Genomic DNA, 25,719 nt, shown 5'->3' with positions numbered 1-25,719 from the left:
GTGGGTTGCCATTTCCTTCTCCAGGGCATCTTCCCAAGTCAGGGATCAAACCTGCGTCTCCTGCATTAGCAGGCAGATTCTTTACCACTGAGTTACAAGGGAAACCCTATTTTTTTTTAATGAATAATACCTTTTAAAAATAACACATTTGCTATCAAGAAGGAATAGTTCGGGTTGGAGGACAATTAGAAGGCCTTTACAGGTAAAAGATAAGAGATGATGGTGCCTGTTTTGGCACGTGGTGGTGAGGATAGAGAAGTAGGCAGGTTTAAGAGCCAGTTCAGGCCGCTCCTTCCAGGTCAGCCCACTTCCATGTCACAGGAGTGTACTCTGCTCTTTTTAATAAAGGATTTGTCTGCTTGAGCTGTAACTGAGCTGTAACTAGTCTGTTGTTTTGAATCCTTGCTATGATAACACAGGAGCCTAGGAATCCTGTCTGAGCTGTAATTAGTCCATCATTCCAAATCTTTGTTACAATGAGGCAAGAACCCATGGAGAGAAATATACTGACCTGATGATAATAATGTATCAATATTGGTTCATTGACTATAATAGATGTACCATCAGTCAGTTCAGTTCAGTCACTCAGTCGTGTCTGACTCTTTGCAACCCCATGAATCACAGCACACCAGGCCTCCCTGTCCATCACCAACTCCCAGAGTTCACTCAAACTCATGTTCCATCGAGTTGGTGATGCCATCCAGCCATCTAATCCTCTGTTGTCCCCTTCTCCTCCTGCCCCCAATCCCTCCCAGCATCAGAGTCTTTTCCAATGAGTCAACTCTTCACATGAGGTGGCCAAAGTACTGGAGTTTCACCCTCAGCATCAGTCCTTCCAATGAACACCCAGGACTGGTTTCCTTTAGGATGGACTGGTTGGATCTCCTTGCAGTCCAAGGGACTCTCAAGGTCTTCTCCAACACCACAGTTCAAAAGCATCAATTCTTCAGCGCTCAGCCTTCTTCACAGTCCAACTCTCACATCCATACATGACCACAGGAAAAACCATAGCCTTGACTAAACAGACCTTTGTTGGCAAAGTAATGTCTCTGCTTTTCAATATGCTATCTAGGTTGGACACAACTTTCCTTCCAAGGAGTAAGCGTCTTTTAATTTTGTGGCTGCAGTCACCATCTGCAGTGATTTTGGAGCCTCCCCCCCCTCCAAAAAAAAGTCTGACACTGTTTCCACTGTTTAACTAATGTTAAAAAAAAAAAAAAGAGTTAGAAGGGGAGGCAGCTGAAGGCTGGCATCTTGCAGGCTCATTTTTGTTGCTCTCTTTGTATCATATATATGAGCCATAAGCATACAGAGTTGTTTAATTGTTAAGTCACGTCTGACTCTTTTTGACCCCATAGACTCTAGCCCTGCCAGTCTCCTCTGTCCATGGGATTTCCCAGGCAAGAATACTGGAGTGGATTGCCTTTTCCTTCTCCAGATCTTTCTGATCCAGGGATCAAACATGCATCTCCTGCTTGGCAGGTGAATTCATTACCACTGAGCCACCAGGGAAGCCCGTAAGTAAACATAGGCAGCTTTCAAATGTATACTTACAATTCCTGTAATTTAGAGCATGCTAAGGCCTCATGCTATTTCAAATCCTGAAAGATGATGCTGTGAAAGTGCTGAACTCAATATGCCAGCAAATTTGGAAAACTCAGCAGTGGTCACATGACTGGAAAAGGTCAGTTTTCATTCCAATCCCAAAGAAGGGCAATGCCAAAGAATACTCAAACTAGCACACAATTGCACTCATCTCACACACTAAGAAGGAAATGGCAACCCACTCCAGTGTTCTTGCCTGGAGAATCCCAGGGACAGGGGAGCCTGGTGGGCTGACATCTATGGGGTCGTACAGAGTCGGACACGACTGAAGTGACTTAGCGGTAGCACACACTAGTAAAGTAATTCTCAAAATTCTCCAAGCCAAGCTTCAGCAATACGTGAACTGCAAACTTCCAGATGTTTAAGCTAGTTTTAGAAAAGGCAGAGGAACCAGAGATCAAATTGCTAACATCTGCTGGATCATCGAAAAAGCAAGAAAGTTCCAGAAAAACATCCATTTCTGCTTTATTGACTATGCCGAAGCCTTTGACGGTGTGGATCACAATAAACTGTGGAAAATTCTGAAAGAGATGGGAATACCAGACCACTTGACCTGCCTCTTGAGAAACCTGTATGCAGGTCAGGAAGCAACAGTTAGAACTGGACATGGAACAATAGACTGGTTCCAAATAGGAAAAGGAGTACATCAAGGCTGTGTATTGTCACCCTGCATATTTAACTTATATGCAGAGTACATCATGAGAAACGCTGGGCTGGAAGAAGCACAAGCTGGAATCAAGATTGCCGGGAGAAATATCAATAACCTCAGATAGAAAGTGAAGAGGAACTAAAAAGCCTCTTGATGAAAGTGAAAGTGGAGAGTGAAAAAGTTGGCTGAAAACTCAACACTCAGAAAACTAAGATCATGGCATCTGGTCCCTTCACTTCATGGAGAAATAGATGGGGAAACAGTGGAAACAGTGGGAGACTTTATTTTTGGGGGCTCCAAAATCACTTCAGATGGTGATTGCAGCCATGAAATTAAAAGACACTTACTCCTTGGAAGGAAACTTATGACCAACCTAGATAGCATATTCAAAAGCAGAGACATTACTTTGCCAACAAAGGTCCGTCTAGTCAAGGCTATGGTTTTTCCTGTGGTCATGTATGGATGTGAGAGTTGGACTGTGAAGAAGGATGAGTGCTGAAGAATTGATGCTTTTGAATTTTGGTGTTGGAGAAGACTCTTGAGAGTCCCTTGGACTGCAAGGAGATCCAACCAGTCCATTCCAAAGGAGATTAGTCCTGGATGTTCATTGGAAGGACTGATGCTAAAGCTGAAACTCCAATACTTTGGCCACCTCATGCAAAGAGCTGACTCATTGGAAAAGACTCTGATTCTGGGAGGGATTGGGGGCAGAAGGAGAAGGGGATAACAGAAGATGAGATGGTTGGATGGCATCATCAACTCGATGGAACATGAGTTTGAGTGAACTCTGGGAGTTGGTGATGGACAGGGAGGCCTGGTGTGCTTCGATTCATGGGGTCTCAAAGAGTCGGACATGACTGAGGGACTGAACTGAACTGAAGGCCTCATAGGTTCACAAGGGGAAGGAGACAGGGCCAGTCAGGTGAATGGGCAGAGGCATTGTTGGGAACCCAGTGGAACAGAAATTCACATATGATCTCACTTGTATGTGGAATTGAAATGGTAATCATTTCACAATACATATAAATAGCAAATAACTATATTGTATACAATATATGTTGTATGTCAATTATACCACAATATATGTTGTATTAGAGAAGGCAATGGCACCCCACTCCAGCACTTTTGCCTGGAAAATCCTATGGAAGCAGGAGCCTGGTGGGCCGCAGTCCATGGGGTCACTAAGAGTCAGACACGACTGAGTGACTTCCGTTCACTTTTCACTTTCATGCATTTGAGAAGGAAATGGCAACCCACTCCAGTATTCTTGCCTGGAGAATCCCAGGGATGGGGGAGCCTGGTGGGCTGCCGTCTTTGGGGTCGCACAGAGTTGGACATGACTGAAGCGACTTAGTAGTAGTAGTAGTATATGTTGTGTATCAATTATATCTCAAAAAATTTATTATTTTTTAAAAGACACACCTAGGGTATGAACAGGGTCCCGAGTAATAGCTAGAGAGGGATAACCAGCCCCTGTCCCTGAGTAAGGACCCCAAGAATGGTGAAATATAATGCCATAGTGAGCAAATTCATTGACATAGTTGATCTTAATAGAGACTCCAGATATGTGTCATCTCATGCCCCTGGAGATGTCTCTGCTTACTTGGTGATTGACTAAAACAAACCAAGAGCGAGCGTCATCGAATGAGACTGGGATGCCAGAGCTGGGTTTATATGCCTGAATTATATGGAGGAGGAAATTCAAAGGCACGGGGATGTGAGAAGTTTGACTGGATTTATCATGTGCAGCTGTCACACCCACCCACCGACTGTGTTCATGAGAAGGCCTAGGAGACACTGCCTTGACTAAGGCCTTGAGATGGGAGCACCTGTGTCCCTGAAAGCTCTGTGGTTGATCTCTTTGAATGATAGGTTGAATCATGGGGAATGTCACTATTGATACAGCCTCCTTGATTTCAGTCAAAATGATGGAATCCTAAAGTAGCAGAAGACAAATGGTAAGACTTAATGAGGACCAGGTGGACACATCTATCTTAAAGGGAAGGAGGGAATGTCCCAGTTATTAGACTGTCTTGGTCCACAGAGGGCTTTGATAATGTTTAATTGATCATAGAGTCCTAGGAATGAAATAGATGGGTACCCTACTAGAAAACTATTTGATTTCTGTAACTGGAAAAAGTCTAGATCCAGCAGCCAAAAATCTGACAGTCTCCACCACGAAGAATCATGGCTTTCACTCAGTTTTGAAACCTACATCAATTTACACAGCAACAGTGCTTCAATTGTAAGGGAGGCTCGGTGTTACTGAAGAGTTGTTCTGTGCCATTGTCTCAAGAGCATACAGTAAATCTTCCTCTAAGCATTCCCCAAAAGGACCTGCAGCCATCTGCTAGAGTGACTATGTTGGGAGGAAAAAGAAATTTTCAGAGATTACATGAGCTCTGAACTGATGCTAATTCCTGGGGTTCCAAAATGTTCCTGTGGCCTGAAGTGGGGGTTGTAGTGTCAAGTGATAGCCATTCAGCTCAAGTCAGACTCGTGGGAGACCCAGCTTGTTCACATCTCCACCCTGAGCTCTGTTCTCGGTTTCTAAATTTATCATTTAAGTTGACACACTTGAAAACTCACAGAACCCGCATGTTGGCTCTCTGAGTAATAGGGTGAGGATCATTATGAAAGGGAAGACTACAAAGAAGTCCTTGCAACTTTCCCTTTTATTACTGTGGTGAACCTGAAGCAGTATCACATCACTGAGGAAACTGCAAAGATGAATGCTTTCGAAAAAGTAGGAATATTGTTACTTATTTTATCTCCCATTTAGCTCTCCAGTTTCTCTTAGACAGAAGTCATATGGATCTGGAAAAAAATGAGTGTGAACTATTATAAAACTAATCAGGTGGTGATTCCCATTGAAGTTGCTATTTCAGATGTAGTATCTTTACTGGAACAAACCAGCATTGCCCTGGCACTCAATAAGCAGCTACTGAATTGCCTAATGCCTCCCTACCCCCCATACCAAAGTACAAGGACAATCAGAAGCAGCTTGCTTTTACCTAGTAGGGAAAACAGTCTACCTTCTCAGTCAAGCTTCAATACATCAATTCTCCTGTTCTCTGCCATGATCACGTAACCAACCATAGAGATCTTTATTTGTCTTGACGTTCCATGAAACATTACACTGGGCTACTCCATTTTGCTCACTGGATCTCATGAGCAGAAATTAGCAGGTACTTTAGATGCCTTAGAAAAACTTATATGAATAAAGAGTGGGAGATAAAGTGTTGAGGAGTCAATAGATTATCAAGGAGTCAAGAAGATTATCTCCTCTAAAGTGAAAAACAGGTTACTCTACCTTACCACTTACAATGAAAATAGATACGATACTTAGTAGGCCTTTTTTGGATTTTGGAGGTGATATATATCATATTTCAGAGTCAGACATGACTGAGCGACTAAGCACAACACACAGCACAGCGTATATCACCTTTAAGTATGAGATTAGACCCCTCTAAGAGTTGCCTGTAAATCAGCTTCAAGTGAAAGCCAGAGCACAAGAAGGCTCTACAGCAAGTCTAGGCTGCAATACAAGCCACTCAACCACTTTGGCCTTGTAATCTAGCATATCCAGTAATATCTGAAGTGCAAATAGGGATGCTCTGTGGAGCCTCTGGAAAGTACCAACAGGAGAATCACAGCCCAGACCCCTAGGATTATGGAGCAAATCTATGACCTTTTCCACAGATAACTATTCTCCTTTTAGAAATAGCTTCTGACTTGCCACTGAGCCTTAGTAGAGACTGAACATTTAATTGCAGGACATGAGAAGCTGAGCTTCTCATCATGAACTGGGTGTTGCCTAACCCATCTAAACATAAAATTGTGCTGCTGCTGCTGCTAAGTCGCTTCAGTCGTGTCCGACTCTGTGAGACCCCATAGACAGCAGCCCATCAGGCTCCCCCGTCCCTAGGATTCTCCAGGCAAGAACACTGGAGTGGGTTGCCATTTCCTTCTCCGATGCATGAAAGTGAAAAGTGAAAGTGAAGTCGCTCAGTCGTGTCTGACTCTTAGCAACCCCATGGACTGCAGCCTAATTGTGCATATGCAATATAAATCTACCATAAAATGAAAATGGCATATATGAAGCCAAACTCACACATGTCCAGAAGGTACAAGTAAGGTGCATGAGCAGATGGCTCAGACTCCTTTGACATAAACTTTTATTGCATCACCTCCCCTCTCTTAATCAATGCCTTTGGCTTCTTGAGTGTTTTGTTTGTTTTTTTTTTTAATAATCAGTTGACTAAGGACGAAAAACCCAAATCTGTTTTACAGAGAGTATGAACAAAATTCTGGTACTTCCTGAATGTAGATAGTCATAGGACTGCAGCCCTACTCATGAGTGATCCTGAACAGCAATAATAAAGAAAAACCTTCCCAATGGGCAAAATTTCCAGTAGTACATCTGGTTGTCTACTATGTCTAGAGTGAGAGAAGGTAGACCATATGGTTTGGCCATATGGTCATGAACTTGGAAGGAACATAATTGGAAGATTGGTGACAAAGAAGTCTGAGGAAGGAACATATGAATAGACCCCCTCAGAATGGGCACGCACTATAAGGACATTGGTGCCCATAGGAAACTCTTCACAAAGAGGATCCACTGCAGAGGAGGTTCTTAATGATCAGGTAGACCAAATGATGCATTCAGTGAATGTTAGTCATTCCCTTTCCCAAAGCATCCCGTGCATGCTTAACGAGTCCATTAACAAAATTGCCATGGCAACAGAAATGGAGGCTATACATGGGATCAACAACTTGAATTTCCCCACAAGGTCAACTTGGCTAAAGCTCCTGCTGAGTGCCTGATCTATCAAGAGAAGAGATCACCACTGAGTTCCCAACGAGCATCATTCCCGGGGAAACCAGCCAAACAGCTGGTAGCAGGTTGATTACATTGAGTCTCTTTGATCTCGGAGGGAGCAGAGATCCAGCCTCCCTGGAAAAGGCACATTTTCTGAAGACATGTGTGCCTTCTCTAGCCATATTGCATCTGCTAGAACCATCATCTGTGGACTCACTGAGGGCTTTAGCTACCATTTTGGCATTCCCTGTAATATTAATTCTGATCAAGGAACTCATTTCACAGCAAAGACAGTGCAGAAATGGAATCATACCCATGGAATTAATTGTTCTTGCCACACATCCTATCTCCTGCAAGTGGCTGGACTAATCAGAAGGTGGAATAACTTGCTGAGGGCTCAGTTACTGCACCCGTTGTGAGTCAACATCCTGAAAGGACTGGGTTCTGTCTTACAGGATACTGTATGTGCTTTGAATCAGAGACCACTGATCCTAGTTATGAAGAACCGTAATAATAAAGGGATAGACACAGAAGTGTCTCCTCTCACTATTATACCCAACAACCCACTTCCCGTCTGAGGAAACTTGAACTCTGCTGGGTTGGAGGTCTTAGTCTCCAGGTGGGAACACTTCAACCAGAGGACACAAGAACAGCTCCACTGAATTGGAAGATGAGACTGTCAACTCGGCAGTTTTGAGCTCCTTATGGCACTGAAGCAATCAACACAAAGGAGGTTGTTTACAGGATGGAATGATTGATCTCGATTACCAAGAGGAAAGTAGATTGCAGCTAAAAAATGGGGACAAGAAGAACTATGTCTGCAATGCAGTGGATTTTCCAGATCATCACTTACTGTGTCCACGCCGAATAGTCAATGTTAAGAAAAAACTATAGAAAATGAACAGACAAAACGTAGTATAATTGGGGACCCAGACCCTTTGAGAGGGATGGTTTGGGTCACTCCATTAAATAAAAGAACTTTAATTAGCTCAGGCTTTGTCTGAGAGTAAGGAAAACACAGAATGTATAGCAAAGAAGGAAGCCACAGACATCAACCATGAGCCCCCGACCAAATACAGAGTGAAAGATTGTAATATGTGCAACTCTGCATATATTCTCTTTGCTTATTACATGCCTGTGCTTATTTTTATGTGCTACTTTCTTCTTATTTTTATTCCTATGTACAAAATTTTAACTTCAATTTTATATTTGGTCTTTAGGTAACAGACTTTTCAGTGGGATTGCGAAGAACAATTAATATAACTAGCAATGGACATGGAACTCTGCTCAATAATCTATAATAATGAAAATAGGAAAAGAATTAACACATGTATATGTATAACTAAATTGTCTTGCTGTACACCCGAAACTAACACAACACTGTAATCAACTATACTCCAATATAAAAATTTAGAAAAGCAAACTAGTAGTGGATACCATGACCACAAGGCTGGTGCTTCACCTTAGGGAGAAGGTGCAAACTTCTTCACTTGTAACAGGGATAACTATGTCTGATTAGATGAAAAGCTTAATCCTATTGGGAATTTTTGGGAGACGGTGCAGCCCTCATGCCTCAGGGTATTTCTGCACAAATTCCCATCAGTCAGTGGTTGAAAGCTGCTGGGAAGGGGGTTGTTAATGTCCCCATCCTCCCAGACAATCAGCCTGACAGCAACAGGAAATCCTTGGGCAAAGCAATGCAGGTGCCATCAGAAGTCAGTGAGGTAGCGAGAGCAGAAGGATACAGGCGAGGCCCTGAAACTGTCCACTGCACCCAAGTTTCCCTCTCTACAAAAGGTGAGGAGAATTTCTGCCTCACAGAGTTGCCTCTGTGCTGCTGAACTGCAAAGTCCAGGGGTTACTGTTGGTGACTTGGAGGCCCTAAGTGGCTGTGAAGATTAAAGGAGAACAAGCAAATAGCTGACACAGAGGAGGCCCTCAGTATGAGTCCACTCCTTCCCCCTTTTCATTGAATAATTGTTTCACCATATCTGCTGGCTCAGAAGGTAAAGAATCTGCCTGCAATGTTCCCCTGGGTGGGGAACATCCCCTGAAGGAGGGAATGGCAACCCACTCCAGTATTCTTGCCTGGAGAATTCCATGGACAGAGGAGCCTCAGGCTACAGTCCACGGGGTCACAAAGAACCAGATATGATTTTCACTTTTACTCTATGGAGGACTTACTTGGTGCCACGCACTATATCAATGCTACCCTCACCCATGATACAGTATTAACCAATACAGTATTAACTCTTCTGTCATATGCAGAAGAGAAACAAAGGCTCAGAGAGCTTAAGTCACTTTGGCCCCTCCCTGAGCACATAAGCACCGTGTCTGTCTGACTCCAGGCCCCTGCTCTTAAGCTCTACCTTGCCCCACGCTGCCAAGGGCTGATTCTGACACGCTGCTCAATTGCACTTATTTCAGAGCATGGATGCCAGATGTCTCAGTCAGCACCCTCCCTTGTCAGACATGACCCAGATTAGCTTCGGGAGAAGCGGCTGCCAGGAACTGGTATGTCTGCTGCTGCTCTGCCTTCTTAATTGGTGTCCCACCAAGATAGCTCAGGTGGGTGGGAGAAAGTCTTCCTCCCTTCTGCCTCAGGCTTTGCCTCTTTGGCCCACACATGTCCCAGAGGCAGGGGCATCTCGAAGCACCTCCTTGGGGGAATGAATTTTGAATCTAGGCCTCAAGGCTTGCAGAGACGAGCGACATGGCAAGGCTCTTTGTTCTGTCAAATTAGTTCATCCAAGCACAGAAGGAATTGACATCCTGCCCACTTTCTCTCTGTCTGCCTTGGAAGACCCAAGCCCTGGCTGCTCATCTTCTCCTCTTTGGGTTCTTGGTCTAGCAGGAGCAGACATGCTTAGGGTACCAGCAAAGCAGGGCACCCAAAAGACAGTAAATAGGTGCAAAGCATGGGCACTAAGCAGGACAAGTGATTCCTATATTTGGTGTGTTTCTGACATCACAGTTTGGCCCACTCATCTCCACTGGTACATGCTTTCAGTTCAGTTCAGTTCAGTCACTCAGTTCTGTCCGATTCTTTGCGACCCCATGAATCACAGCACACCAGGCCTCCCTGTCCATCACCAACTCCTGGAGTTCACCCAGACTCATGTGCATCGAGTCCGTGATGCCATCCAGCCATCTCATCCTCTGTCATCCCCTTTTCCTCCTGCCCCCAATCCCTCCCAGTATCAGGGTCTCTTCCAGTGTGTCAACTTTTCGCATGAGGTGGCCAAAGTACTGGAGTTTCAGCCTCAGCATCAGTCCTTCCAATGAACACCCAGGACTGGTTTCCTTTAGGATGGACTGGTTGGATCTCCTTTCAGTCCAAGGGACTCGAAAGAGTCTTCTCTAGCACCACAGTTCAAAAGCATCAATTCTTCAGTGCTCAGCTTTCTTCACAGTCCAACTCTCATATCCATACATGACTACTAGAAAAACCATGGCCTTGACTAGACGGACCTTTGTTGGCAAAGTAATGTCTCTGCTTTTCAATATGCTATCTAGGTTGGTCATAACTTTCCTTCCAAGGAGTAAGCATCGTTTAATTTCATGGCTGCAATCACCATCTGCAGTGATTTTGGAGTCCCAAAAAATAAAGTCTCCCACTGTTTCCACTGTTTCCCCATCTATTTGCCATGAAGTGATGGAACCAGATGCCACGATCTTAGTTTTCTGAAGGTTGAGCTTTAAGCCAACTTTTTCACTCTCCTCTTTCACTTTCATCAAGAAGCTCTTCAGTTCTTCTTCACTTTCTGCGATAAGGGTGGTGTCATCTGCATATCTGAGGTTATTGATATTTCTCCCGGCAATCTTGATTCCAGCTTGTGCTTCTTCCAGCCCAGCGTTTCTCATGATGTACTCTGCATATAAGTTAAATAAGCAGGGTGACAATATACAGCCTTGACGTACTCCTTTTCCTATTTGGAACCAGTCTGTTGTTCCATGTCCAGTTCTAACTTGCTTCCTGATCTGCATACAGGTTTCTCAAGAGGCAGGTCAGGTGGTCTGGTATTCCCATCTCTTTCAGAATTTTCCAGTTTATTGTGATCCACACAGTCAAAGGCTTTGGCATAGTCAATAAAGCAGAAATAAATGTTTTTCTGGAACTCTCTTGCTTTTTTGATGATCCAGCAGATGTTGGCAATTTGATCTCTGGTTCCTCTGCCTTTTCTAAAACCAGCTTGAACATCTGGAAGTTCACGGTTCATGTATTGCTGAAGCCTGGCTTAGAGAATTTTGAGCATTACTTTACTAGCATGTGAGATGAGTGCAATTGTGCAGTAGTTTGAGCATTCTTTGGCATTTCCTTTCTTTGGAATTGGAATGAAAACTGATCTTTTCCAGTCCTGTGGCCACTGCTGCATTTTCCAAATTTGCTGGCATATTGAGTGCAGCACTTTCACAGCATCATCATTTAGGATTTGAAATAGCTCAACTGGAATTCCATTACCTCCATTAGCTTTGTTTGTAGTGATGCTTTCTAAGGCTCACTTGACTTCAAATTCCAGGATATCTGGCTCTAGGTGAGTGATCACACCATCGTGATTATCTGGGTCACGAAGCTCTTTTTTGTACAGTTCTTCTGTGTATTCTTGCCACCTCTTCTTAATATCTTCTGCTTCTGTTAGGTCCATACCATTTCTGTCCTTTATTGAGCCCATCTTTGCAGGAAATGTTCCCTTAGTATCTCTAACTTTCTTGAAGAGATCTCTAGTCTTTCCCATTCTGTTGTTTTCCTCTATTTCTTTGCATTGATTGCTGAGGAAGGCTTTCTTATCTCTTCTTGCTATTCTTTGGAACTCTGCATTCAGATGCTTATATCTTTCCTTTTCTCCTTTGCTTTTCACTTCTCTTCTTTTCACAGCTATTTGTAAGGCCTCCTCAGACAGCCATTTTGCTTTTTTGCATTTCTTATCCATGGGGATGGTCTTGATCCCTGTCTCCTGTACAATGTCACGAACCTCCATCCATAGTTCATCAGGTACTCTATCTATCAGATCTAGGCCCTTAAATCTATTTCTCACTTCCACTGTATAATCATAAGGGATTTGATTTAGGTTATACCTGAATGGTCTAGTGGTTTTCCCTACTTTCTTCAATTTAAGTCTGAATTTGACAATAAGGAGTTCATGAGCCACTGTCAGCTCCCAGACTTGTTTTTGCTGACTGTATAGAGCTTCTCCATCATTGGCTGCAAAGAATATAATCAATCTGATTTCGGTGTTGACCATCTGGTGATGTCCATGTGTAGAGTCTTCTCTTGTGTTGTTGGAAGAGGGTGTTTGCTATGACCAGTGCATTCTCTTGGCAAAACTCTATTAGCCTTTGCCCTGCTTCATTCTGTCCTCCAAGGCCAAATTTGCCTGTTACCCCAGGTGTTTCTTGACTTCCTACTTTTGCATTCCAGTCCCCTATAATGAAAAGGACATCTTTTTGGGGTGTTAGTTCTAGAAGGTCTTGTAGGTCTTCATAGAACCGTTCAACTTCAGCTTCTTCAGCATTACTGGTCAGGACATAAGCTTGGATTACCGTGATATTGAATGTTTGCCTTGGAAATGGACAGAGATCATTCTGTCATTTTTGAGACTGCATCCAAGAACTGCATTTCGGACTCTTTTGTTATGGCTACTCCATTTCTTCTAAGGGATTCCTGCCCACAGTAGTAGATATAATGGTCATCTGAGTTAAATTCATCCATTCCAGTCCATTTAAATTTGCTGATTCCTAGAAAGTTAACGTTCACTCTTGTCATCTCCTGTTTGACCACTTCCAATTTGCCTTGATTTATGGACCTAACATTCCAGGTTCCTATGCAATAGTGCTCTTTATAGCATTGGACCTTGCTTCTATCACCAGTCACTTCCACAACTGGGTATTGTTCTTGCTTTGGCTCCATCCCTTTATTCTTTCTGGAGTTATTTCTCCACTGATCTCCTGTAGCATATTGGGCACCTACCAACCTGGGGAGTTCCTCTTTCGGTATCCTATCATTTTGCCTTTTCATACTGTTCATAGGGTTCTCAAGGCAAGAATACTGAAATGGTTTGCCATTCCCTTCTCCAGTGGACCACATTCTGTCAGACCTCTCCACCATGACCCATCCATCTTGGGTGGCCCCACACAGCATGGATTAGTTTCATTGAGTTAGACAAGGCTGTGGTCCGTGTGATCAGATTGGCTAGTTTTCTGTCATTATGGTTTCAGTGTGTGTGCCCTCTGATGCCCTCTCACAACACCTACCGTCTTACTTGGGTTTCTCTTACCTTGGGTGTGGGGTTATCTCTTCACGGCTGCTCCAGCAAAGTGCAGCTGCTGCTCCTTACCTTGGACGAGGTCGCCCCTCCTGACCTAGAACGTGGAGTATCTCCTCTCGGCCTTCCTGCGCCCCTGCAGCCGCTGCTCCTTGGATGGAGTACATGCTTTGCTGCTGCTGCTGCTAAGTCGCTTTAGTCGTGTCCGACTCTGTGCGACCCCATAGATGGTAGCCCACCAGGCCCCACAGTCCCTGGGATTCTCCAGGCAAGAACACTGGAGTGGGTTGCCATTTCCTCCTCCAATGCATGAAAGTGCAAAGTGAAGGTGAAGTTGCTCAGTCGTGTCCGACTCTTCGTGATCCCATGGACTGCAGCCTACCAGGCTCCTCCGTCCATGGGATTTTCCAGGCAAGAGTACTGGAGTGGGGTGCAGACTAAAAACCTGGCAAGTTCAAGTCAAGGGTGCCTGATACACGTGTCTTTCAAAAATGGATGCACTGTTGCAAAGCCGAAAGTGCAGTAGAGAATGTATTTCCGTTCTCCGCTTTAGCAAGCATATGCTGTAAGCATTTGTTTTTTCCTGTAGTGGTGATAACAGAGGTCCAGCGATGGATGTTTCGTTCTGTATTACTGAGAGGAAGGTCATGCACATATGTTCTCTTGCCATCAACCAAGGCAGAGGCAGCGTGGCCCTGGAAACAACAGCAGTAACACAATTTCCTGATCTGTGCCTCTCAGCTGAGGCAACATGGTCATGGAGCCAGCAATAGGGACAGAGACTTCTTGAAATCCATCCTCCTCATCATAGAAAATTTAGAAGCTCCCTTGGTGCACCAATCTTGTTGATATATTCTGGGAGACATTCCTGAAAGTTCTTCCTAGAATTTGTTCATCCAACACGTCCAACAATCCTGCAAGCACCTAATCCCCTGTATTAAGTCTCTTTCAGCTTAACCTAGTCTGAGTTATCTGCAGCAGAATCTGACTAATACTGGGTGCTTGTGATATACCCCACCTGTGCTAAGTCTTTGTATTTAATCTTCACAGTGGCCTGAGTTCACTATAGTCCAGGACTTGGTGGCAAGCACAAGAACCAACTTTGACTAATTTAAGCAGAAAATGAACTTACTAAAAAGATATTGATTAACTCAGTGAAGTCACTGGGAAGGGGAAGCCTGGAGAATGAGGCTTGGAAACTCTACAACCAAAAATTGTGCCATAGAACTAGTCAAATGAGAACACGCTTCCATGTGGTTCCCCGTCCTGCACACCACTGCACCTGACGGAACTGCTCACAGGACACACTGCAGTCTTGGAATGCTCCACTTTCCCCCAGAAACACGGCACTGTAGTCATGGCTGCCTCTGCCCCTCAGCAAGTTCGCCACCCCTCCCTCATCTCTGTGTTCCTAGCCCCTGATTCGAAGCGTAGCACACATCTTATTTCTGAGCCAGTGCAGATGCTCAAACTCAGCTCCAAAGTGCCTGAGACCCAGACACCAGTCTTTCTGGCTTCCTAGGCCATTCACAAGGTAAGCCCTGCTCTCCTTTGCTCTCTTCCACTCTACACTGCCTCATGTATCTTCATTCAGTGAGGACTGTTGTTCCCATCTGGGTTAAGCACTGCCCTTGCCTGTTGGTTCTGTAGAAATGAAAATATGCTAGATTTCCTGTTGGCAACTCAGCACCGCTTCCCCACTTCCATGCTCTCCCCCCGTGGCAGGGACTAGATGCGTAGACGGGACATTCCCAGGACTCCCTGGCCAGCAGGTTTGTAGGTTGGATGTGCCAACAAAAGGCACTCACAGCAGTGCTGGGAGGCAGAAGAGAAGCAGAAGGCATGTGCTCCTCTGTACTAGTGGACAGAAACGTGGGCTCCAGTGATGGCCTCGCAGGGGCCTGCAGCAGCCTCTAGACTTTCTCTCACAAGCGTGGGAGCTACGGGCAGTTGTGGACCGACAGGCAAACAGGCAAGAAGGCTTACTCTGAAGGGAGTCCTGAGAAACACATACACTGCCTCATTTAATCCTCACGACAACCTGACGAGGAAAAGGTTATTCAAAACCCCATTTTACAGGTAAGTAAGTAGGGGTTCAGAGAGGTTAAGTAGTTGCCCTAGGGCACATGCCTGTGTGACAGTAGAGCCCATGGTCACTTTCTCTTATCCCTGACATTCTGCCCAGCTCACCCCCATTCCTCATTTGCAAAGCAGACGGAGGAAGGTGCAGGAAAGGCCAGGGACCAGCAGGAAGGGCGAGAGGTCTAGAGCCAGGCTGTGCTCAAAGCACAGAGTATCTTTGGAATGTTGGAAAGTTCTCCTGGAAAGTCCTTCTGAGCCTGAGGCACATTCTTCTAAAGAATTTTCTTGATTGGAAAAATCCTGTGCTTTGAGGATGGAATTAAATGTGTGGGAACAGCCAAAGGTCACTGGGGACCACAGCTGCAGAGTAAGGACGCAGATCAAGTTAAGGGACACCAACGAAGATTGAGAGACAGCCGTGTCTCATACAGACGTAAGCCCAAAAGGGCAGGCAGTGCTGTCAGGGCAATTGCAGCTTCAATGGAGGAACCCAGAGAATAAGTGGTTCAAAATCTCCCATTAGCTGTGCAGCCTTGGGGAAGTCACTTCGCCTCTATGAGGGGTCTTCTCATCAATCTTCTGTCAGAGGCAAACAATTACAGTGATTGGATTGCTGGCTTTCAAATCTGGTTATTGAGTCCTTGGCTCTACCACCTTCTGCATGGTTTGGGGCAAGTTCTTCCATTTCTCTGTTCCTGTTTATCTGTAAAAGGAGGATAAGAGTACTTATAAAAAAGAGTTATTAGAACAACAAAATTAAATGAATTGCAAAAGGATTTTGAATTGCAGTAGGCATATAGCATGCACTCAGTAAATGTTAGCTATTGTCTTTCTTACCTTGGTGAGAAGTATGAGGATTAAAGGAGGCAGCATGTGTAAAAGGTTTCACATATAATTTGGCTTATTAGATCAGCTCAGAAAACAATGGTGTTCTGGTTATCTAATACTGCATAATAAACCATTTCAAAATGTAGCGGCTTAAAATAACAATAGTCAATTACTTTGCCCACAAATCTGTGATTTGGGCAGGGATTAGCAGAGTTGGCTCATCTCTGCTCCATGAAGCATGAGCTGGAGTGGTTAGAATAGAACTGAAGGATTCACTTCCAAGATGCCTCACTCCCGTGGGTAGCAGGTTGGTGCTGGCTGATGGTTAGGAGTTCAGCTGGGGCTATAGACCAGTGGCCCACATTATCTCTACCTGGGTCTCTCTACACGACTGCTTGGGCTTCCTCACAGCATGGCAGCTGCGTTCTAAGGGCAAGTGCAAACGAATGTGGAGCTTCCAGTCTCTTTCGGTCTCGGCCCACAAACAGACACAATTTCACTTCTACTGCATTCTGTTAGTCAAGTAGTCATTGAACCTGCCAGACTCCAGGGGAAGCACATAGATCCCTCCTCTTGAATGGAAAGAATGTCAAAGAATTTTCAGCCATCTTTAATTTATTACAGATAGTTTGTGTTTTCACTCCAGTACTGGCCCCAGGCACACGTACACAGACGTAAATGGGTGAACTCTGCTTTCCTAAACCATGCTCCAACAGAGATGTAGATGACCAAAAGGGGAAAGAGAGAGACACACACACACACCCAAAAAACTGGATAAGTCCTACTTGCTCTTTAGGATTCCCCAGAAGAGAGTCCGGGAGTCTCTCATTTTCCAAGAACCCTGGGTGAAGAGTCTGCTCTGCATCCCCAGTATTCCTGTCTCCCCCTCCTCAGAGCTGGTCAGGGAGCCCATCATTGTATTAGGGGCTGTACGTCAGGGTAGAGAAGCTCATAGTTTATGGAACCTCTAGCTAGCTTCCTGCACTCCCTCAGCCTTAGATGTCTCACCTGGAAAATAGCATGATAAACTCTACATCATAAAGTCTCCCTGAGGATTAATTGAGGTCACAAATAGTTGCTGCTGCTGCTGCTAAGCAGGCACTTCAGTCATGTCCGACTCTGTGCAACCCCAGAGACAGCAGCCCACCAGGCTTTGCCGTCCTTGGGATTCTCCAGGCAAGAACACTGGAGTGGGTTGCTATTTCCTTCTCCAATGCATGAAAAGTGAAAAGTGAAAGTGAAGTCGCTCAATCGTGTCTGACTCTATGCGACCCCATAGACAGCAGCCTACCAGGCTCCTCTATCCATGGGATTTTCCAGGCAATAGTTAGAGCAGGGTAAATTAACAAGCCACCAATCAGGCTCATCAGGGCTTCCCTGGTAGCTCAGGTGGTAAAGAATCTGCCTGCAGTGCAGAAGACCTGGGTTTGATCCCTGGGTTTGGAAGATCTCCTAGAGGAGGAAATGGCAACCCACTCCAGTATTTTTGCCTGGAGAATCCCCATGGTCAGAAGAGCCTGGCAGGCAATGGTCCCTGGGGTCACTAAAAGTAGGACAGGACTGAGCGACTAAGCACAATCAGGCTCATTATTTAAAATGTGGCATATTGTTCATTTCAGAAACAGATCTCTTACTCTCCAGGCCCTCAACCTACTAGGTGGTGTGAGTGGACAGGAGTCAGGAGACTTTTGATAGAAGTCTAAGATAGAAACTGAATATGTATGATCTCATCAAACATGGTTTGATCTCAACTATGTAAATAGATAGAGGCTAGAAGGAAATAAGGCCAAGTGTTCACTGTGGTTGATCCTGGAGGGTAGGATTATAGCTGATTTTTTTCCTGCTGTTTCTTTATAATCTTGTTGAATGTACGTCCTCATGTCTTAGAGCACCTTCCTTGGTGGCTCTTCTTGGTAAAGAATCTGTCTGCAATGCAGGAGACCCGGGTTTGATCCCTGGGTTGGGAGGGTCCCCTGGAGAAGGGAATGACAACCCACTCCAGTGTTCTTGCCTGGAGAATTCCACGGAGAGAGGAGCCTGGAGGGCTATGGTCCATGGGGTCGCAAAGAGTCAGGCATTACTGAGCGACTAACACACACACAAAAAAAACATACACACACACCTAATATTTTATCAGTTCGTGTGTGACTTTTATGAATAAACATAGGATAGCACCCGTCCTACCTGCGCCGCCCCCTCCCACACACACACTGCCACACAAGTGTGTCTTTCCGTGGAGCAGGCTTTCCACAAGGTGACGCTGTCCGAGTTTTGGGTAGACAATTCTTCCCTGAGCTGAGGTGAACCCAGCACTGCCCCTCGCCCATGTTGCCTCCAGGAGCACTCTCCACTGTCGTCCAAGAATACCCCCGCATTATGCAGAAAAATGTCCTTATTTTTCAGAGATGTATTTGGGGTGAAATGTCAAACTGTTTGTAATTTACTGTACACTACTTCAGAGAAAATAGATAAAACAATTATGGCCCCCCAAATCCCCATAACAATTGAGAGATCTAAGTGATGGATGTATGTGCATTTGTTCAATTATTCTTTTTACATTTCTGTTTGAAAATTTTCAGGACAAAAAGTTGTGGGGGGCGGGAATGCCCCACCTATTTCCAAATGTCCCTTATTGGTGTGTTAACATCTCTGGTTGAAAACCTATATTTTTATTTTGTATCAGCTTCATTTTCATAAATGTTGTGGTCTGGTTTTTAATTTTAAACTGCCACGGGGCTGCTATTTTTTCTTCAAATTGTTTCCTCTTTGGCTTCCTTCTCCTGAAGACAACATCTGGATGTAGGGTAATGTCCTCATGGCAATGGGGAGAGGTGGCCCTCCTCTTGCTTTTGAGTCCTTGCTGGTTTCATGAGGTACCCCTTGCCCTGCCTGCTTGTCATGAGTTGTTACAGCCCGCAGCCACTAAAACTTATGATCTGTTCTCACTGACCTTGACTCAATGCCACCGCCTCTCTCCTGGGCACCTGAGCACCTCTGAGTCTCAGCTGCATCCTCCATCCAGCTCTGCCTTGGCTGGCTACCATACAGTAGCTCTTCACACTCACTGCTGTTTATGCCTCTCAGCAATCTCCTTCATTCCTCACTGTGAGCATATAAGGTCTTCCAGACCTCTTTCATGCTGTGTGCAACCTGAGATGATCCCTAACACAGGTGACAAAAGTGGGATGGGATAAGATGCAGTAATGGGGATTCCAGCCGTCCATCCTTACCTTACATGTATATGGCATTTTACAGACTTCAGGTACACTCTCCTTTCAACACCAAACTCTTTCTGATGCCTACTCTATGCCAGACACTGTTCTGAGGGTCTAGGACTCCCCCACCCTACTACACATACACACCAAGTATCTGTTGATATATGAAAGGGCAAACAAGTCACAATGCAGCTGTACCAGTGAATATCAGATCAGATCAGATCAGATCAGTCTCTCAGTCATGTCCGACTCTTCTCAACCCCATGAATCGCAGCACGCCAGGCTTCCCTGTCCATCACCAACTCCTGGAGTTCACTCAGACTCACGTCCATCGAGTCAGTGATGCCATCCAGCCATCTCATCCTCTGTCATCCCCTTCTCCTGCCCCCAATCCCTCCCAGCATCAGAGTCTTTTCCAATGAATCAACTCTTTGCATGAGATGGCCAAAGTACGGGAGTTTCAGCTTTAGCATCATTCCTTCCAAAGAAATCCCAGGGCTGATCTCCTTCAGAGCAGATGTTAAAAAGAATGAAATTAATTGGCAATTGGCAACCCACTCCAGTACTCTTGCCTGGAAAATCCCGTGGGCGGAGGAGCCTGGTATGCTGCACTCCATGGGGTCGCTAAGAGTTGGACACGACTGAGCGACTTCACTTTCACTTTTCACTTTCATGCATTGGAGAAGGAAATGGCAACCCACTCCAGTGTTCTTGCCTTGAGAATCCCAGGGACGGGGGAGCCTGGTGGGCTGCCGTCTATGGGGTTGCACAGAGTCGGACACGACTGAAGCGACTTAGCAGCAGCAGCAGCAAGGAAAGATATCCAAGATATGTTGTTCAATGAAAAGGAACGTTTCAATGTAATGAGTTGGGAAGACTATGATCCCTTTTCCATGAAAAAAAGTAATTATATTAATGAGAACTGAAAGCAACACACTTTTCTGTTCCACTGTTAAATAATACTAAGACCAAGTAATAGTTAAGGGGTTTGCTCCAAGAAGTATCCATTCTTTGAAGATAAGACAGAGAAAAATTAAACACTTTACTTATCAAAACAGAAAACTTGCTCATCTAGACTCACTTTAAGTGAGTCTAGGGGGCAAGTCTCCCTTGCCCTACTGTGTTCACCAATCTGAAGCTCTTATGTCACAAATTCTGCCCAAGCCCAACCAGTTACTTGCCTTGTATGACCCACCTTAAAACCATCCAGTGCAGCCTTCAAAACCCTGTAAGTATCATTCCTTAACATTTTCACTTGGAGATACTACTGAGACTTTTTTCATGATGTTATTCTCCCTTTCTGTGGTAAGTTTAATATACTTAGTTTTGTTCTATCATCAAGTTTTTTCTGGTGGTCTTTGAGGGAATTGGTGATCAATAATTATAATTAAATATGTGCTGAGAACTAAGCTGATTGTTTTGTAGACCAATCCAACTCTGTAAGACTTTTAATATTATTCCCATTTTACAGATGAAGAAACCGAGGATTTGAATTCGAGCAAGTTGCCAAATATTACCCAGGGAATAAGTGACAGAGGTCACACTGAAACCAAGAAGTCTAGTGCCACAGCATGAGATCACAACTTTCTAATATTGCCTCTATTCTAGTTATTATTACTATGTAACAAAGCACTCAAAATCTCAGTGGCTTAGAAAACACACACAACATTTACTGTGCTCACAAACCTTCCATCTGAGCTGGGCTTGATGGGGATACATGCCTTGGCCCCATGCAGCATCAGCTGAAGTGGCTCAAAGCCTGGAAGCTGGGGTCATCTAGAGGCCCATTCTTTCGCTCATCCAGCAATTAACGCTGAATGTCAGCTGGGGCCTCAGCTGGCAACCGGCCAGGATACTTGCACGTGGCATTTCATGTGCCCTGGGCTTCCTCACAACGTGGTGGTGTGTTCACGTGGTAAGCATCCCGAGAGAAAGAGGTTTCCGGGCAAATCCATTTCGCCTTTTATGACCTGGCCTTTGAAGCCATGCAGCATCATTTCTGCCTCATCCCATCTGTCAAGTCCATCACAAGGCCTCCCCAGGCTCAAAGAGAGAGCATACACATTGACTTCGTGATGGGGAGTGCCAGTATCAGAAAGACCACACAAGATCAGAAATATTGCTGTGGTAATTTTTGGACATACAATCTTCCACAGACCCACATATTCAGTGTGCATGCTAAGCCACTTCAGTCATGTGCAACTCTTTGCAACCCCATGGACTGTAGCCCACCAGTCTTCTCTGTCCATGGGATTCTCTGGGCAAGAATACTTGAATGGGTTGCCATTCTCTTTGCCAGGGGATTTTCCCCACCCAGGGACTGAACCCACGTCTCTTACATCTCCTGCATTGGCAGGCAGGTTCTTTACACTAGGGCCGCCTGGGAAGTGTGCATGTACATTAAGTCTGAAATGGTATATAACAAATAGGTAGCTATTGTTAGTTCTCAGCATTATAAAGAAAGAAAGAGCACTAAGTCGTGTCTTTGCGACCCTATGGACTGTAGTCTGCCAGGCCCCTCTGTCCATGGGATTCTCCAGGCAAGAACACTGGAGTGGGTTGCCATTTCCTTCTCTAGAGGAACTTCCTGACCCAGGAAGTGAACCCAGGTCTCTAGCATTGCAGGCAGATACTTTACCGACTGAGCTACGCGGGAAGTAAGGGCCTTTTATTTTCTACGATACGTTCAGATTTTTGTTAACAGGTGTATGAAAAACTATGGCAACATTATTTTTCTGTCCTTTCTCAAGAAGCTTATGCTGAAGATGAGTATACTAATCAGTACCTGTTTCTTCTCCTATATCCATTCTCTGCCTCTTGCTGCTTTATTTTGTGCCCCAGGAGGCTGATCTCTACAACCATATCACTTGGACTCTTTTGCCTTCTCTCTCTGGTTGGGTTGACCGAATGAGAGCTGAAGGAAATTGGAGGATGACAGAGGGGATGGGGTATTTATTCTCCCCTCTCTAACTGCCCGTGGTTCTCCCAACAGCTATGTTCCCCTATAGCTCATAGCACCTGTCAGACAGCCCCTCCCCCATAGCTACAGGTCTCACTGTGTTCCAATAATACTTCCTTTATCTCAATCCTTCAGACCCAAGAATGGTAATGACTTGCCTCTGTGGCTAGTCCCTGGGGTTCCTCATCATCCTGTGCGGATTTCCTTAATCCTGTCTATTCCTCTATAATTGTCCCTTCATTAAACTCTCTTCAATTAAGCCCTTTAAGCGCACCCTCTGTTCCCTGATTAGTAAGGTACTGATGGAGACAAGTATGCAAGCAATGATATTACAGTGTACTGATCGCTTTGAAAGGCATGCATAGAAAAAAATATCTAGGAAGTTTTACTGGAAGAATCAAAAGAGACATCCCAAAGAAAATGATACTTAAATTGAGACAAAAAATATGAGTCAGAATTCACTAGTTTGTGAAAAAGAGAAGAACTTTCCAACCCTATGAGATTTCCATGGATAAGGAAATAGGCCCAGAGAGGTTAGGTGACTTACCATGGCCACACAGGGAGTAGCACTGATTCAAGCCTTCTACTTAATCAATCCATCACACCACAGAGCAAGAATGTTATATCACTTGGGATGTTTTTAGCTGCAAGTAACCAGAAAAAATGCCTTAAGCAGTAATGAAAAAATATATATTACATTTATATAATCTTGTTTATAATAACAAGAAAAAGGTAAGGTAACTCCATGGTTGAGTAAATAAAATCAGATGTTCAACAAAGCCATAGAGAAGATCTAAATAAATGGATTGGAAGACAATATTGTTAGATCAGTCCTCCTTACATTGACTTATAGATTTATTACAATCACAATCAAATTTCCTAAGTTTATATTAGAAATTATCAAGTCAATTCTAAAACTTATATCAGAATACAAAGGACCTAGAGCAACCTATACAATCTTGAAGAAGAATATACATCACCAGATATGAATGCTTAATATCAAGCTATAATTAAACCAGGGTGGTATTGATACAAGCATAGATAAATAGACCAATGGAACAGAATTGGGAGTCCAGGAATAGAGCAAAACATGTGTGTTCATTTGATTTACAGCAAGGGTGCCACTGCTATCCATACAGAAAATAATATGTATTAGAAAAATTAATCTTTACCCAACACTGTACCTAAAAATTAATGTGGTAGGGATCACCAACCTAAATATAAATGTTAAAACGAATCAGGCTTGCAGAGGAAATGAGGAAACTATCTCTATGATCTTAAGAGTAAGCAAATACCTCCAAAACAGAGCACAAAAAACACCATACTAAAAATATGGATCATTTGAACTTCATTAAATATAAGAACTTATACTCATCAGAACACATTATTAAGCAACTGAAGAAGCAATCTACAGACTGACAGAAGATACTTGCATTTCATGTATATGACCAAAGACTTATACGCAGAATGTAAACAAACTCCTACAAATTGATAGCAGAAGACAAAATTTTAAGAAGAGGAAAAGACTTAAACAGGCACCTCTTAGGAGAGGAAATGACCAAAAGGCACTTGAAAAGGTCTTCAGAGAAATGCAAACTAAAACTATAATCAGATGAATCAGATTCATCCACCAGAACGGACAAAATCAAAGACTGACTATACCAAGTGTTGCTAAGATAGTAGAACAATTGAATTGAAAAATCCTACACATCTGGTGGAAATGTAAATTGGTTAAATGACTCTGGAAAGCTGTTTGGCTGTATCTAACTAAAGCTAAATAAATAGCTGTTTACCCCAAGTCCTAGCAATTTCACTCCCACGTATATGCACAAGAGAAACAAGGACAAAGATTCACTCAAAGACAGGTGCATAGATGTTCATAGCACCTTTAAAAAAAAATAACAGCCAAAACCTGGAAATAAATGCCCATCCACAGGAAATGGAGAAATTGTGGTACCAATGGAATATCACACAGTGGTTTGATAAGCTATTGACATACATAAAAACATGAATGAACCTCAAAGAAAACATTGAGCAAAGAAGCCCTGTGCAGAATAATATGTACTGTATGAATCCATTCATGTGAAGTTCAAGAACAGTTAGATAATGTATGAAGATAGGAATCAGTACAGTAGATGTTGGCTATTTACTGTTGGCTGGGAAGGGGCAGGAGAGAGCTCTCTGGGGTGCTAGAAATGTTCTGAATCTTGATCTTGTAGTGGTTACATGGATGTGTACAAACATAAAATTTCACCAAACTGTACACTTAAGATTTTTGTAATTTATTGTATGAAATTATATTTAAGGTTTAAAAACGTTACCAAGGATTTTCACCCTGTTATCCCTGCATATGGACTTTGTCCCCACATAACCATAAGATGATGGCTGCAATATCCAGGCATCATATATAGTCAAGAATATGTTTTGGGGAAGAAGAGACCCTTTTCTCATGAGTCTTTTTGAAAAGTAAAGAAATGTTTCCTAGAAACACACACCATACCCCCAGCTGATGCCTCCTGACATTTTATTGGCTACAACTGCATCATAGGTCCTGGCTTAACCCAATTACTGGCAAGGGAAATGAGACTGTCCAGATGAGAGTTTATTTTTCTCCTGGTCAGGTGGGAAAGAGAAGTATCCTTACTGGGTCAGTAATAAATTCTAAGCTCCTAGCAACAAGTTGCTGAACAAGAAACAGGGCTTGCTCCATAGCAGTTACCCCATAGAGGAAAAAACAGCATTTCATTCCTTACAATGGCTTTTTTTTTTTTTTCTTAAAAAAAAACATTTTGATTAATGTTCATGGTAAAAGTTCAACTAAGTGGAAATCAGCTATAATTAATTCTCTCCCTCATCACACCATGATAGTAACTATTAAAAGTTTGATCCATGGTCTTCCACAATTTTTTCTTGGCATATAGGTCATATTATACATGAAATAGGGGCACACCCTAAATGTCAAACACTATTATTTGCCTACACAACAAACACTTTCCATCATTTTCCTTGCTAACAACCTTACTATTCTCCAGGTGTCTAATGCCACGTGCTTCAGGGAAAATACCCCTTCCCTAGCTCCAGAAGGTGAATTATGTTTAGTGTAAAAGAGTGGTTCTGACCCCTGCTGCCCATCAAAAATACCTAGGGAATTAAAAATACTAATATATACAAAGCCCCAGGTCCAATCCTCAGAGATACTACTCAAAACTGGCCTGCTAGGAGCTCGGGGTACTGCTAATATGCCCCAGGCATTGAGAACTACTGGACTCATTCCCCTTGCCACTGATTGGCTTAAG

The 25,719-nt window shown here is 43.8% G+C and overlaps 1 long non-coding RNA gene across 1 annotated transcript in view; it reads right to left on the bottom strand.

Annotated features, from left to right (window-relative positions):
- Positions 1-3,517: 3,517 nt before the first annotated feature.
- LOC132346922 (uncharacterized) overlaps positions 3,518-25,719 on the bottom strand; it is a 46,987-nt gene continuing 24,785 nt past the window's right edge. Inside the window, exons 2-3 of the long non-coding RNA XR_009496931.1 lie at positions 22,971-23,067; positions 3,518-16,124 (exon numbers count right to left, since the gene is read on the bottom strand). This is a non-coding gene — a long non-coding RNA (uncharacterized lncRNA). The remainder of the gene's footprint in view (positions 16,125-22,970; positions 23,068-25,719) is intronic.

Source organism: Bos taurus, chromosome 13 (assembly GCF_002263795.3).
Source record: "Bos taurus isolate L1 Dominette 01449 registration number 42190680 breed Hereford chromosome 13, ARS-UCD2.0, whole genome shotgun sequence".
Lineage (NCBI taxonomy): Eukaryota > Metazoa > Chordata > Mammalia > Artiodactyla > Bovidae > Bos > Bos taurus.
The sequence above is the reverse complement of the archived record's forward strand: the minus strand, read 5'-3'. Positions and strand labels throughout refer to the sequence as shown.